This window comes from Buteo buteo, chromosome 2, assembly GCF_964188355.1.
Source record: "Buteo buteo chromosome 2, bButBut1.hap1.1, whole genome shotgun sequence".
Classification (NCBI taxonomy): Eukaryota; Metazoa; Chordata; class Aves; order Accipitriformes; family Accipitridae; genus Buteo; species Buteo buteo.
Genome location: NC_134172.1, coordinates 4,141,017 through 4,156,164, shown reverse-complemented (window position 1 = coordinate 4,156,164; position 15,148 = coordinate 4,141,017). Strand labels below are relative to the sequence as shown.

Below are 15,148 nucleotides of genomic sequence, written 5' to 3'. Positions count from 1 at the left end.
TTAGGCAGGAAATCTGTGTGTAGACATCCTTGTCTATTTTTCATCTGGATCTGTAGCCACACAAGCTGTCTGCAACTGAGATTTCCCCACTGGGATGATAAATGGGGAGAATAAAGGAGTTGGGATATTTTTTTCTCTTTCAAACTCAGTGTTGTCAGCTGGAGCACACATTAAGGAGGGAGAAGAGCTGTTTATCTAAAGGCCATATTGACGTAAGAGGACAGTAGTCATGAATAAATTTAGGAAGGAAATTGAAATCACCAAAATAAAGAGATGTGATCAGAAGTCAGCCAAAAAAAGAAATAAAAAAAAAAATAAAGGAACCCTCCATAATAAATTCATAACATTAGATGAGCTGCTCGCTGCTAATAGCAGGGGACTGGGCACAGCAGGCCAGCAGATCCCTTCTGGACCTGTTTTTCTATGTCATACAGCACCAGAAAAAGATTCTCTTTCCTCTTCCATTCACCCAGTTTCTTCCTTGCCTTCTGGCTTTTCTGTATCCTTACCCTGAGTCCTGTCCCTGCTGTTATAATGACCTTTCTGCTTGAGCACCTCTCAGTTGATACCAAAGAGCAGCCTGCTCCCAGCTTTTCCCCAAGAACTGTCTGCAGCACAACATGTTCCCATTGCAGTGACCCTCTGGTGGTTTTTTTTTTTTTCTCCTCTGTGGTTCACTGGGATCTGTATTCTTTAGCAATGGGGTTTTATTGTGAAGGTCCGTGAATGGTTAGAATGACATATAAACCGGAATAAACAATTGCCCGGTGTCTGCAGCCACAGATAACTGCCAATGCTAATTGGCAGAGGAGCCAAGAACCCAATGAGCCACGGAGTTCAAACTAACCTCTCACCCTGTGGGGCTTTGCACTGGGTCGTAACTGAGGCAAGACTGCAGAAAGCTGTATGAGAAGCGTTTGCTTCAACCGTCCATCCAGAAACACTTCTGTGTATTTGACTTTGTCCTGCAGAACCCGCAGCTCCTGGAAGCCAGTGTGCTTTCAGGCAGACCCATGGCTACCACCTTTGTGTGTGTTTCTCCCCATCAGAGGATTTTCATGGTAAATGCCAGCTCAGGGTGAATGGCTGCATGATACCCAAGGGTTATAAAAATATGTGGAACAAATCTGTCTCCACCACACGAGGCTGAGCATACCCCTCGCAAAATCTGCACCTGTCTTGACCCAACATTTTGGAGAACCTTTTAGGTATAGGGAAAAAGTACATACATGAAATGCAGTCAAAATGCACCTCCTAATATTCATCTATTTGCAGAAATAGTTATAAAATCCATTGTGTTTATGTGGGTTTGGTTGGGTTAGGTTGGCTTGAGTTACATTAAATAATTGGTTTGTTTGTGCTTTGAACTTGCAAGATAAAGTTTTGACTTGGGAGACCTGGGTTCTAGTTCATATACCAGGGCCTAGTACACAATTTACTGAGGGTTTTGTGTAAAATGGCTAGATAGGGCCTTGAGCTCATTCAGTCTGAGGAGAGATTTGAACAAACAGTTCAATTTACTGAATGGTCCTACCCCCACGCTGTCTTAAAAGAGGGCAAAACCAAAGCAATAACAGTGTTTTATTAGAAGAGAAAGTACTGCACTTAGTTCCTTTAAGGGAAAAAGGATAAAGGCACCCCTCTTCTACAACAGATTCAGGGCTGTAAAAACCAAATTAACAGAGACCTCTCCCAGCATTTCTGATGAAGGGACCAAATTCCTGAATTTGGCATTACCTGTTGCAGTAAAAAGACTTAAAATTACGTTTTATGCGCCAGCCATACAAAAATATTTTAAGCTCTCCACCAACAAATATGTCAGTGCTCCAATCAAGTAGGAACTCCACTACATGTAGGTGTATATGTAATCAAAAAAAACTTGTTTATAGGCTTTGCCACAATAGCATTTTTACTTAATTTTTCCTAGTGTGGGAAACCTCACTTAAGGTGTTAACTCTATGCTATTTTAAACTCAAGTAGTTTTGGATTACCATTGGGTTCAGCATGACCACCCTGAAAAATTTGTTGGGCATTTCTATGGGCCACAGACGCTGACAATGCAGCAGTAAGCATTTGGGGGCCAATGCAGCCAAAATACATGTGTTGAGCATCAAGGAAGCCGTCGTGTGAGCCAGAACATGCACCACGCACTGGGTGATGTTTACAGAGTGATGTGTGGCACCCGTAGCCTCCTTGAATTCCTTGGCCCTTCTTTTTTGATAAACCCACTCCTAGGGGGAAAGAAAACTCTTGCTGCTTGGGTGAAAAATTCAGCCTGTTTTCATGGGGCAGAAACCCTGAGTTGGCAAGCGAGGCTTGTTTTCAAAACTAAATGTAGCAGGCTTAAATTTTCATTGATCCCAGGACCTGCACAAGGTGGCCCAGGCTCTTTGTCCTGCACCAAGGCAACTCAGCAACAGTAGCTTTACAGATGTCCCTCACACCTTCTCCTCTCCCCAGCCGCCCAAATCAATTAATTAAGCTTGTTCTTAGGCACCATGGGGATGCCTCAGCTCATGTAGAAGCATGTAGACTGACCTTCAGAGAAAGCTGGCCCTCCAAAAGCCCGCTTTGGGATTTTCCAGTGGGAAGGAAAGCACTGCAGGGATCTTGAATTTTCTAGAGGGGTAGAAACAGCAGAGGAGGGTGATGGCCACATATACACACGGCATATTGCCCAAGGTACCAACAGTCCTTAGTAGACCAAAACCACTTTCTCTCTCTCTGTCGTGCCTTCAGTCATAAAGTATGTCGGTAATTATGTGTAACTGAATCATCCTGTTGTCTTAAATTGCTTAAAAATAGGCATATACTCAAGTGTATTAGTCAGTCTGGGCTTTAAGCACGGAGATGTAGAGGTGGTCAGGCTAGGACCATCACCAGGTGAAATCACCTACTCCGACTTCTTCAATAACTATTCATTTTGATTCATTCAGAATCTGTTCTGTCTCAGTACCTCAGTACTAGGTCATTTCTGATGGAAAACTTGCCACACATGGCTTTATTGCATCCAATGATTACTCATAGTGCATGAAAAATTGCGCCACTTTACAGCCTGTTTTTGCTTGCATTCTTCTGGGTATTTTTTTCACTGCCAGATTCAAGAGGCCTCCTTACAAGTTTTAATTTTTCACATTAGTTTTCTTAGGTCTAGTGACCTTCTGTCTTGGCATTCCCATGCTTTGTCTTCCCCTTTCCTTCTCTCCCTGGAGAAGACCTTGTGAAACACAGTAGCCAAAGCAGCAAACCTGGTAGAAGGATTGAACTTAACACTTCAATTGTCATTTCATTTGATTTTTGGTGGGTTTATGGATAGGTTTTGATATAGTTTCATTACTGTAATATCTGGATAGCATAATGATGATCCACTTAACCTTTCCAGCCTCGCTAAAGACAAAGAAGCCGACAGTTTGATATAAACAAAGATCAGGTTCTACAGATTGAATTCAGGCTGACTTTTTCTGAGCTCTGCAAATTTGCCTTTGCTGAGGATTCAGCCAAGGGACACTACATCATTTATCTTTTTTCCTTTTGCTTTCCAGTAAGAAAATCAAATTCCAACAAAAAATTCTTCTTTGCAAAGTAGGGTGGGACTTTGAGCAATTGTGAACATATACAACATATCTCATCTTTTCAGTGTGAAAAATCGGGGGTTTTCACGTGAGCTTCCTCAGGCCAAATTGATAACAGCTACAGGCCCCTAAATGAACTTTATATATGGAAGTTGAAGACAGATACATTTTCTTTTCCGGTGCACCCCCTCTGAGGCTACTAAAATCCATATTCTCTGCCTCATGTGGGAGTGCCCTGATAGGCAGGCTGTTGGAGACGTGGAAGAGTAGAAGCCTTTTTTATGCACTTGTATAAAAGTGAAATGAATATTAGAGACTTAACCCTTTCATTGGTTTACATCCTCTGGGGAAGACATCCACTCCCAGTCCCACACAGAGGAGGGATGAGCTCTTCTTAGCAGCACAGACCAGCATCTGCTGGACTTTGGCTGACTGGCTTGCGGAGAAAAGCCTGGCAGAACTCTGTCTGAAGACAAAGTGAATCTTTCCCTTGACTTTAACTGGAGTTGGGTCAGTCCCCAAAATGTGTAAATACGTCAGCTGACACTTTTTCAGTAGCTCAGCCCATTCCTGCAGAATTATACCTCTTCCCCTGAATTCAACGGGACCAGCCAAGTGCAAGGTGCTGCCTGAGATAAGGAAATGCTTTACAGTCTGTCTTGCCGTGGAAATGAGACCCAATGTGAAATGAGGTTCACCTTCTTTTGCTCGGCTGTGTAGAGTGAAGGAGACCCTCACTCTTCCCACCTAATAGGTAGCAGCCACATTTGGTTTTCATCCCAAGGAGCAGCACAAGTAGCAAAGGAAAAGTCACTGCTGATGTGAAGTATAAGTTTCTCACTGTGCTCTTCCACTCACGTCTGACCCGAACCACCTCACCCTGTCCACAAATTCCTGTGAAACCCGGCCAAATGGTTCCTGTTGGCTTCAGGAGATGGTTGTTGCAATGGAGTGGCTTCAGTTCTTTCTGAGCTTTTCGACAGCGTTTGGTTTCTACTTAGGATTCTTCGAAAGATCTCTACAATGTTGCTGTCACAACACAAACCTAACACACCCATCTCCTTGGTCTACATTTTTACCATAAGGTTAGATAAAGGGATTTGCAACAGCCAAACAACTTCTGCGCATTCTTCCCGTATCTGCTGATATACCCATATCTGCTGATATCTCCACATCTGCCGATCACTGCTACAATCTAAGTTTTACAGCAAAACAAATGACAGAGGGGAAGCAAACCCCTCCCTCCCAAAACTAGAGAAAGCTCCTGTAAGTGATACAAAGACATAAAAACAACAGAAAGAAAGCAGAGGGAAGGAATGGAGGCATTGTATGTTTGCCAATTCTCTTTCAAATATCACACCAGCGCTTTAAGGTTCACTTCACCAAAGGTATTGAGACACTTCTAGAAAGGACCAGAAAATGGAGAGGAGATGGGGAGAGAACAAGAGACAAAGAGGCTATAGCTACATTCCTTAGCAGAAGCCCTAACAGTGAAAATATTATGCAAAAGTAAAAAAAAAAAATAATTAAAAATATTGCCTCAGCTATGTTTCCAAAAATCAGTTCTAGAGTTAAATTAAGGATTTAGCAGCAAGTTCAGTGAGTGAAGGTTGTGTAAAGTAATGAGAAGCTACACATAAGAGGTTTGGGATGTTAACTGCCCATGGCCAGTAGCAACCACGTGCATGGGAAATGGCACCTAAAGTGTTTTAACGTTCTTGTTTGGATTTTGAAATTGTTCAGAGATTCCCCATCCAAGAACACGTTATCTCATCATCTCTTCTAGAACAGGTGTCTACCTGCCTAAGCCCTCACTGACATTTATGAAGTAGGCCTAAGTCATCATAATTGCTGTGGAGGTTATGGCAAAAAGTATCTTCCTTCTGTATTGGTGGGACAGCAGTTTACAGCTGCCACGCTTGACGCCTTGGTTGCTGCACCGTATCCTGCACAGGGACTCAACCACAACTGGGGCTGGCAGTAGCAAGTAAAGAATAAAAAGGATTGGGTAGAAGAGTTGTGGAGTTTGGAGCTGAAACTCTCTTAAAAGGATGTGGGATAAGAAAGAAACGTGGGGTTCAGCTCTGAGCTGGGGAGGAACAGAACACGCAGTGATGGAGAGTGAAGGAAACCTTGAGTGTCAGAGAAGCTAAAGGTGAAACATCATCATTCTGAGAATGAGAGGCAAAGAATGGCGCTGGGGGATGAAGATAGGCACTTGGTGTGTGGTGCTGGAAGCATGCCGGGCTAGGAAGTGAGGAAGGTTTGTGCCACGGGATGGGGATTCTGCTTTAGAGAGATGGGGTTTGTAACAGAAGGTGGGAGAAGCAGGGGGAAAGGGCCATGTTTCAGCTATGAGTTGGCCAACGTGGGCATCCCTACACAGAAGAGAAACAGGATAGTCACCAACTAGTCCCACAACAGAATGAACAGAAAGCAACGGAGGGAGAGCTCGATGGGAGCTCTGGCTGGGCTCCCTCCCTGGCAGCTGGCCACAGGTCAGGCCCCCAGAGGATGGGTGAAGGGACCATTCCTCCAAGGAGAAAGTATCAGATTCTGGGTTATGCCCCTCCTGCTCCTTGGACTGTTCGTATCAGGCAACCCTTGAGAGGGTCTAGACCATGGAGACCAAGCTCTAACATGCTTTCAGACAGTTTTGCTTGGATGAGTTGTCTCCTTGCCTTCTCCTTTGCTCCTGGAAATAACCCAGGAGTGAAGGCCGAAAGTTAGACTGTGGAAGAGCTCTGGAGCAGGAACTTTCTTTGCATAAGTGACTCCATCATTCCTGACACAGCGGTGCCCCAGTCACAGGTTGGCACCTTAAAGCAATGCATCATTGCCAATAATGAGAGAAAATGTGATAAGTGTGGGGAAGGGCATTATTAAAACTCTGATCATGTTCTCTCTTTAGTTGCTGCCTTGTGGTTGACTTGCCTTATTACGGAAGATGTGTTTAGAAGTGCCATTATTCTGTGATTGATGAGCATGAAATAGGGATATTTACCCCATTTACCAAGATAATTCTATTTTCGTGTCTAAACTCAACTCTGAGTCATCTCATGCAGAGGCTAGACCAGCTAGAGCTAATCACCATCTCAGAAATACTCACAACACTGCCTCCCAAAATCAAACGAGTATTCCTGAGAGACAAAATAGAAGGCCCAAGTCCCTCAAAGACTGACAGTTACATAGCCCCTGTTAAAATCACCTGAAGAGAAATGCTTAAATAGCCTTGAGGATCACAGTCATGGGGCTTAAACTTGCTTCTTATATGAGGAAAAGTAGACATAAGAGCTTCCTACTGAATTTGACAGATAGCATATTTGAGGAAGCCTGCGTGGGTAGTGGTCAAGGCGTAAAGTGCAGTCAAGTAGACAACTTTTTTTTTTTTATGTAAACTGGTACAGCTCCATTTATTTTAATAAGAGTTCGCAAGGTTTCTGCAAGTGCAGGGTCTGACCCTGCCATGCTGTGCTGTGTTGCAAGCACATGAAATAAAGATTGTCTCATATAACCTCCATAATAGCAAAGACAGACTTTTAAATGCCTTGCCATTTTCAACCGGCTTTCAGCTGTCATTAAAGAGGTGAAAGCACAAAGAAAGGCCAAGGTTATCTCATGGGACTTTGAGGTCCATATGGGCTGAGCTATTGCTAGAGAAATGATACTCTAACCAGAGAAATAATACTCTATCCAGGTTCGGTAGTGGTCCAGCCTTGATGCAAGTGGAAGTGGTGGCACAGGAAAGAGAGGTGGAGAGTAAGCCCAGTAGCTTCTTCCTAATGTCTCCAACCTTCCACCGTCTTGATGGGAGCAGGCAAGACTTAGCTTGCTGAAGCAGTGTGTGTGTTCATGTGTATGGCTGCACAGCACAGTTCATCAGTCTAGAAATAGCCATTCTGCTTTATGAAAGCGGTAACTAATCAACAAGCTTAGACACAAATCCAGGTTATAATGGCTTAATAAATTGCCTAATGACAGCTGACATGGAGTAAGTATTCCAGTGTGCGTTCTTAGGCAATGATGGGTGCATGAAAATGTAATGTATTGTGACCTGGAGGAAAGGGGGTTAAAATAAATTGAATTAATTTGCTATCGCCAAGGCTTAAGAGCACTCTTGCATAATGTTTCGGGGGCACCATTGATGCAGAGCAGCATGTTAACAGTGAAAATGTGTGTTTGAGGCCTCTTATCCCTGTTCCCGAGATAGATGGTGACCGTGAATTCAGTTATGTTGATCTGTCTGCCGTACTTTTTATAAGGTTGACTTACAGTTGAAGCCACTAAGGGCAGCAGAAGCTGAAGGGTCCGTCATCAAGACATAAGATTATTATTCCCATGAAGGTCTTTTCTTTGTTATAACTCATAGATGAGAAATTGCTTTAACCGAAGCTTTGAACTTGACAACTTAGGCCGTCACAAACTGAAGGCTACGTACCTCAATCATAAGCTATTTTGTTTCTATCAAGGTGGCATTTTAAGAATTTGTTTAGTCAAATTTCTTTATTCACAGATAGTCTTAAGTCCTCAACACCCAATATTTCCATGCATCTTCCAGGAAAATTTGCAGACCCACCCACCAGTGTAGCAATTTATCATTTAAAATTACTTGCTTGTCAGACTCCATGATAGGGAAGGAAGGAAGGAGTCAAAGGCACCCAGTTGATTTAGGAGGAGATTTCTTGTTTGAATAGACCTCAATTCCCCTTCATGGTAGAACATAAATCTTGTGTGGCTTTTTTATTGCTAACTTGTTTGAATCTAGTCTACAACTGCAATTAAATTGAGGGAAGAAATGAAAGTGATAGCATTTTGCCAGGCAGTCTTGTTTGTTTGTTTTTAATTTGGGTTTTTTTCTGTTGTTACACAAAAGGTTGAGTGTGCTAAGAGTAAGTTAACACTAAGAATAAGTTAACACTTTTTTCTTTCTCTTTTCCTTTTCCTTTTCTTTTTTTTTTCCTGTGGCTCAGCAGATTGGTTTGACCTAAGGGCTGATTTTTGTAGGAACAGAATCACCCAGTAAGAAGCTTTTTTATTTCTGTCAACAACTTCCATTGACATCATGCCAAATTTCTGCAAATTAGGCCTCCAGCACGAAGCCCTGTTGAAGTCGGCAGGGGCTTTGCCGTTGGCCTCCGTAGGGTCAAACCATTACCCTGTGTAACCAAATTGTCTCTGCAGAAGACTAACAACAGTAGCAGAAAGCTGAGATAACAAACTGATATTCCCATTTTCAGTTTGCCAAGTCAACTTCTGGAAATGTCTTCTCTACAGCAGTTTCCCTTGCAGGAGCATGGATGTGGCATGCTTTTCCACTCTTCTGTCAAAGCCAACTAGAGTAGTGAAAAGACGATATGTAAAAGCCAATAGTCTTGAGCATGGGAATGAGACAAGAAATAACCTGAGGCTATAAAAATACAACATTATATCTTAGCCACTTCCTCAGGAGAGGTCCAAGCCAGGATCAGCAGTCACTACTGAAAAACCACCTCTCTTCTCTCTATGAAGGCACCTTGTAAAAGAAGGTTGCTCTAGCCCCTAGTTGGAACAAAGATCCCCTCTTGAGTGGGCAAGAGAAGTTTTCTTTTTGTTCTCAGTAAACAATACTGGCTTGGGCAACAACTTCCTAGGGCAAAGCTCATTGAATATCCTCACCCTTCCTTTCTTAACAGAGGCAGTAATACCTAGGCCAGTACAGTATATCCACTCCTCCCATCAACATTTTTTTCTCTCAGAGAGTAACCAACCTTGTAAGAAATAAGTCTTACTCCTTATAAGAATAAGTCTTAAGGAAGACTTATGAGATAAGTGTCTAAAATGGCACTGTAGTTACGGAGATGTAGGTTTAGGCTAGTCCCTGTGCTTGAAGATCTTAATTTCAGGATTTCCAAAGCAGGCGGCACTTGCTCAGTGCTACCCCACCTTCCAGGTGTGCCCCAGCAACAGGATTATGAGTGGCATCTATCAAAAACTTTTAAATAAGATCGAGGAAGCCTCCTTGACCAGGCTGGGGAGAAGAGCAGCTGTTTCTGTGGGCAAATTCAGCATGAGTCACTCAGCCGCTAGCCCTTCGGATAGGTCGTGTCTTCTGGGCAACATAAAAAAAAAAGTGCTGGATAAACCTGTCACTGAGAAAATGAGTTTTCATCTCTCTTCTGTTGAAGAGGCCTGCAGAAATCTCTGTGTAAATCTCTTCTTCCTGCATCCGTGGTGGTAGCCCAGGTAAAAGGACCTAAGTACCATAAAGGGGATTTTGAGGCCTCCAGGTTTCATGCTTGATGATTGTGGCAAATCTGAGCCCACGCATTTGTCGAAGGCACTGGGGACTGGGCTGAAGGCGCTGTCTCAACTTCATCAATAATACCAGGAGCTGCAGCATTGCATGCGATGTCTTAAATATATCTTTAAGATGACGTAATTATGTCTTGGTGCCCTGGAACAAACCTTCCACACCACAGGAAGACGCAGAGTTTAAGGGTACAAGGGGGGAACGCAGGGTCTACACAGGGGTCACATCCATGTACAGGAGCGGTCACACATGGGGACAGGTCAGGGGTCTGAGATTGGGATTCCCTTGATTGGAGTGAGGAGACTCAGGCAGCCTGTTTACCTCGCAATGTATTCCCAGGCCAGCTACGGTGGGTCGGATGGGAATATGATCAATCACTCAAGTGCCCCTTTATACTTCTTTGATCTAAATCCTTCTTTGACCCAAGTCCTAAATGTGTAACACACACCATATCCCCAATAAAGAAGACCAGAGAGACTTGTGTTAGTGCAGCGATGCTCTGTGATGCGCTGCAGTGTTACTGTGAAGTTATTTAAACTTTTTTTTAGAGTTTTGTTGCATTTACAGGAGGCTGATGCATGCACGTGTGTTGGTTATGTGTGTCTACCTCCCACAAAACCTCAGACCAACTCCTGTCCATCTAAGCTGCTTATATTGAGCTAGAGAAATTCAGCAGCTGGTCAAGACTGACAATCCTTAGCAGTTATTAATGAGCAGGGATACCTTGAGCCGAATTATTACCACTGAGGAGTATGACGTATGTGTATTTAATATAATGCCAGATTCACGTCTGAGTTAATTACTGCCTCCAGCACCTGAACTGCATTTTTCTGGGCAGGTCAGCTGGTCACTACATCAGTTTTAGGAGAAAGATGGTTTTGTCGGGGCTAACATTATTTGAAAATATAAGGTGCTGCTAGGCACAGGGAAGAAGCCTGGTAGGGTTATTGCTCAGTCTTGTTTTTCCCACCCTAATGTCCCTTCTCTTTGCCTCTTTCTCAGAAAGTCTGGTTGTATCTTGAGTGCGTTCTTCCTATGATCTGACAAAGTGGGCTGTGTTTTTCACAGCAGCAGTAGCGCACGTATGCTGTGCTATTCCATAAAGCTCTGAACTTGACCCACTATTGACACCCTAAAATTCTTGCCCAGCTTCTCAACTAAGCACATTTCAACACCACACCAGCTTTCTAACCAACAACGTGCTTTGTTCCTACTCATCCGTCTCCTTATGGAAAGGACAGTGTACATTCCTAAGTATCAACAGCTCATTAAATATTTGCCCTAAAATGACTGCAGGAAGTACCCTTCTCTTTCAAAGCAAATGCGATGTCTTCTGCCCTTCTCTATTGCCTTGTTAGGCAATAAATAGGTGTATGCTCAGGGCAGCTCTGTCTCAGAGGGTAATAAATGTTGCTCATTTGGAAATGAAGTCATTTCTTTGAGAGCCATAGGCCTGGTTCCTATCCAGAAGGTAGGCATTCACACACGTGTTCAGGGGATGCTAAACACTCCATGACCAGCAAGACAGTATTTTGCATGCACTTCATACAGGTGTGAATATCCATCTAAACTACAAAATAATAGGAATTATTTCAAAGCTTTGTTTACATTTGAGGAAACCAGCCTTTCAGGGCAGTAGTACAGTGCAATAGGTACTTTTTTTCCGTGTCTGCCTATTTCAGCAAGGATTCTCCATAAAGGGCAGCCTTCTGCCATCTGAGCATGGGCATCTCATACCCCTTAAAATCTCTGCGAATATCCCAAAGGTCTGCACAGAAAATCCCCATGCTTCTGGAGCAACAGCTGGAAGCCCAACACAATACATGGCAGTGCCTAAAATGAGACTAGTAGTCTACTTTTAAGCAGCTGACTCTTGCACAGTGTCTCCTTTTCAGATAGTCCTCAATTAAACAGTCATAATTGTAGATGTGTACAGCATAGATGGTTGGGCACACTAAGGCAAGGAAGGGTTGGCCCATACAGTAGGTCTAAGACATGCCTCATCTCATCCTCAAGTGAACTTCTACAATAATCAAGATTAAATTTTCTTATTGATTATGAGGAATTTAAAGTGTTTGCTGGGGTTGAAGAGGTTTCTATGCTTCATTGGCTGGAGGCAGAATCCGTCGCAGTGGTGAGTCACTGACCTTCATTTGAAAAGTAAAGGGCCCATGTCTAATGGAGTCCCAAAGAGGGGAAGCAGAGATGATCTACTTGGGTGGATGTGCCACCTGCAAAGCCAAGGAAGACCATCTCACTGCAACACCTCATGTGGACATGAGCAGGGCAAGATCCCTGAAGAAAGAGAGGGAAATAAACTGTTGTAAATGAGATAGTGGAAGGGGAGAGAATAGAAAAAAGCAGTGTTGTAATGCTGTGTTTCCTGCTGAAAATGTCTTTTCTAAACATAGCCGGTGTTAGTCTTTCAACACTGACACATCACGAGGTCTGCTCTTTATGAAAAAAAGTCTTCTGTGAGATGTAATAGCTCATCTCTGCCTAGTGTCTGTCATCTAAAGGGTAAAGCATCTTATATAAATGTGGTTTTTATTTCCCAGCATTATAACAGCCATTCTGAGGCTGAATCCAATCGATCAGGAAGGTGGAGACCCATTTCCAAGTGCTGCCATGTACTAAGCTCTCTCAAAAGCCAGGAAGGGCTGTTTTCCAAACGTTTTGCCACGTTGGCTGTCAAAGAGGATTCAGTGGAAGAACAACACTACAGTCAACAGTGAAAATGCATCTCTCATAGAAGTATCTGGTCTGTTTTAAACTTACCCAGCTTAGGCAACAGTATCAAGAAGCCCAGGTAGCAAGAAAATACCATGATTTCATTTTTAAGACAGGACAGTGCACACAGATCTGTTCCAGTGCAGGACAACCCCATGCCACAGGGGATCCGTGGCTGCAATACGTTGTTGCCGGGTGCTCAAAATGGTGCATAAAAATATCTTTTCTTCAGGTAAAACAAAAAATGCGTGGGGTGGTAGCACCTGCTCCAATAGCCAAATATCCCTCAGCATGGAACAAAGAACTGATCTGCTACAGGTCCCCCAGAGAAGAAGTTACCAAAACCCTACTGCTGCCCATGTGCGTGATCCTCCTCAGGTCTGTGACAAGCCACCACCGCGTTAGGGAAGGAGGTAGGGGCAGAGACGACCACAAAAGCAATGGTTGCCAATACTGGGAGAAGTGGTGATGGACTTGGGCACCCAGACCTGGGGCTTCTGCTGCCGCAGCCTGAGTTCAACACGGCTTTCTTTCTGTGACGGCAGTAGATCTGTAAACTCAGGCTGGGGATCCCTGCCTGAGAGCCTCTGTTAAGCAGAAAACACATGAGCTTTTTGTGAGCAGCCTTTCCTGGTGCCGTAAAGTTTTGCGGTTCCTTGTGATGTGCTCCAGCCTCATGCCTCTGCCATAGCTTTAATGCAGCCACCCAGAAAGGATTCCCCAATGTTCAACCCCCAAAGCAAATCCAAGGCACGTGGTCGAGATGCATCAAAACTGCTCCCTTACACCTTGCGTCTCACCTGTGAGCTGCTGAGTTAGGGCCAAATACTGACAGAGTGAAACCACAGACAAATTCAGTAGCCCCAACAGGGCTGAGTACGCTCACACCAACAAATCCCCGCTAGCTGCAGCCACGCCAAGCAGGCGCTCAAGCTTTGGGCAAAAGAAATGAGGTGTGCCGATGTCACGCAGCCATATGCACACAATAGCAGGGAGAAACAAAGAGCATAGGGATGCCGTAGGGAAGACGCTGCTGCATCCCCAGCCCTTGTCAACTCAGCTCGGTGTCATCTTCCCTCCCTGGGAGTTAACTGTCTCCACCTTCCCTCATCACCACCCCGCAGCAAGTCTCTGCTTATGCCATCTGCCTCACAGGAGGGAGCTGATGTGCATATAAATTGATTAGCAGGAGCCCATGAGGGTCCCCAGTGTGACATACTAGCGGGTGCGAGGGGAGGGTTGAATTAATTTTGAGCGATCAGTGGGGACAAGTCCCTGTCTAAAACATGTGGCATCGAGAAAACACTTTCCACACTTCTCTTTTCAACCAGTGTGTTTCATAGCAACTGTTCTCAGCAGGAGAAGGGAGTGAGGAGGGGGGGAAAGTGTGAGCTTGTCGCTGGTGCAAATCAATTATTACTCTAAATTCAACATATTGGGCATGCAGAGCACTAGGGAAGAGCCACAAACCAAAGAGGGCTAGCAGCCAGAGTCTCATGCCTTTGCCCCAATAAGTGCAGGGTGTTACCCAAGCAGACTCACCAAAGGCAGCAAGGCTGTTGCCAAATCAACATCTCAAGGACGCTTCGACAGTGTGGATGTGTGTAATGATGCAACTAATGATGTCCTGCAAAACTGCAGCTGGACCTGATGGGTCCAATGCTGGGGCAATGGCCAGAGCTGACATACTTCTTTGGGCAGCTGATTTCTACGTTCAGGTGTTTTGCAGTGGGCTTGGTCCCTAAGCATCAGAGAGAAATTTCCCTTTTTTTTTTTCTTTTTAAGGTGACTGTTCCCATTACCTGTGCTGCAGTGAAATCTTCACACAGCAAGTTACTGTGTTTAATTATTCATTTCCATAAGAAAAACAATCCTGCTTCGCTTTTCAAATCTCTCCCCTTCCAATGCAATCAAATCTGTCCCTGCTCATCAGTGTTTGCCCTGCTTCTCCTTCTTACCCTTTTCTTTATTTTAAAAATATATATCCCAGTCCTTCTTCTCCTGAGTATTCACAATTCTTCGTAGACTTGACTTTCTTCAAACCCCTGTCTCAAACTCCTTGAGTTTTTGCAGTATCTCCCAGGCCATGGACTGATTACAATTGCATTTTGCTTTCAAGGGCTAATTAACAGACTTTTTTATTATTTTTTTTTTATCCTGGGGATTCAGTTTGTTCAAGTCAGAGGCTGCATTTCTTTGAGTTTAGGGAGCCAGGTAATGCTAGCAGGCAGCCCCACAGAGAATGATGGGGGAACCATGATGCCCAAGTCCCTCAGAGTATCGTTCCTCAAGATGCTGACTTTAGTGCCAAAAATAGCGTAAGAAATTCCCACCCATTCTTGTTTGCTCTCCAGTGCAGATCACTTCTACCATAGTGAACCAATGGTGCGTTGGCGGTACCAGAAGCCAGTCGCTGAGTTGGTCTCAGTTCAAAGTAGCACCTTTTTTGGAGGGTTCTTCTGAACCAGTGCAACAGTTTGCTCCACGACCCCACGCCTGGCAGAGAGGCTGGTGACTGCACATCAGGGCAGGACCTTCTGGTACCCTCTCCACCACT

At 44.1% G+C, this 15,148-nt stretch overlaps 1 protein-coding gene across 1 annotated transcript in view; it reads left to right on the top strand.

The window, feature by feature from the left end:
• VIPR1 (vasoactive intestinal peptide receptor 1) overlaps positions 1-15,148 on the top strand; it is a 114,664-nt gene that overhangs the window by 82,154 nt on the left and 17,362 nt on the right. The window lies entirely within an intron of this gene.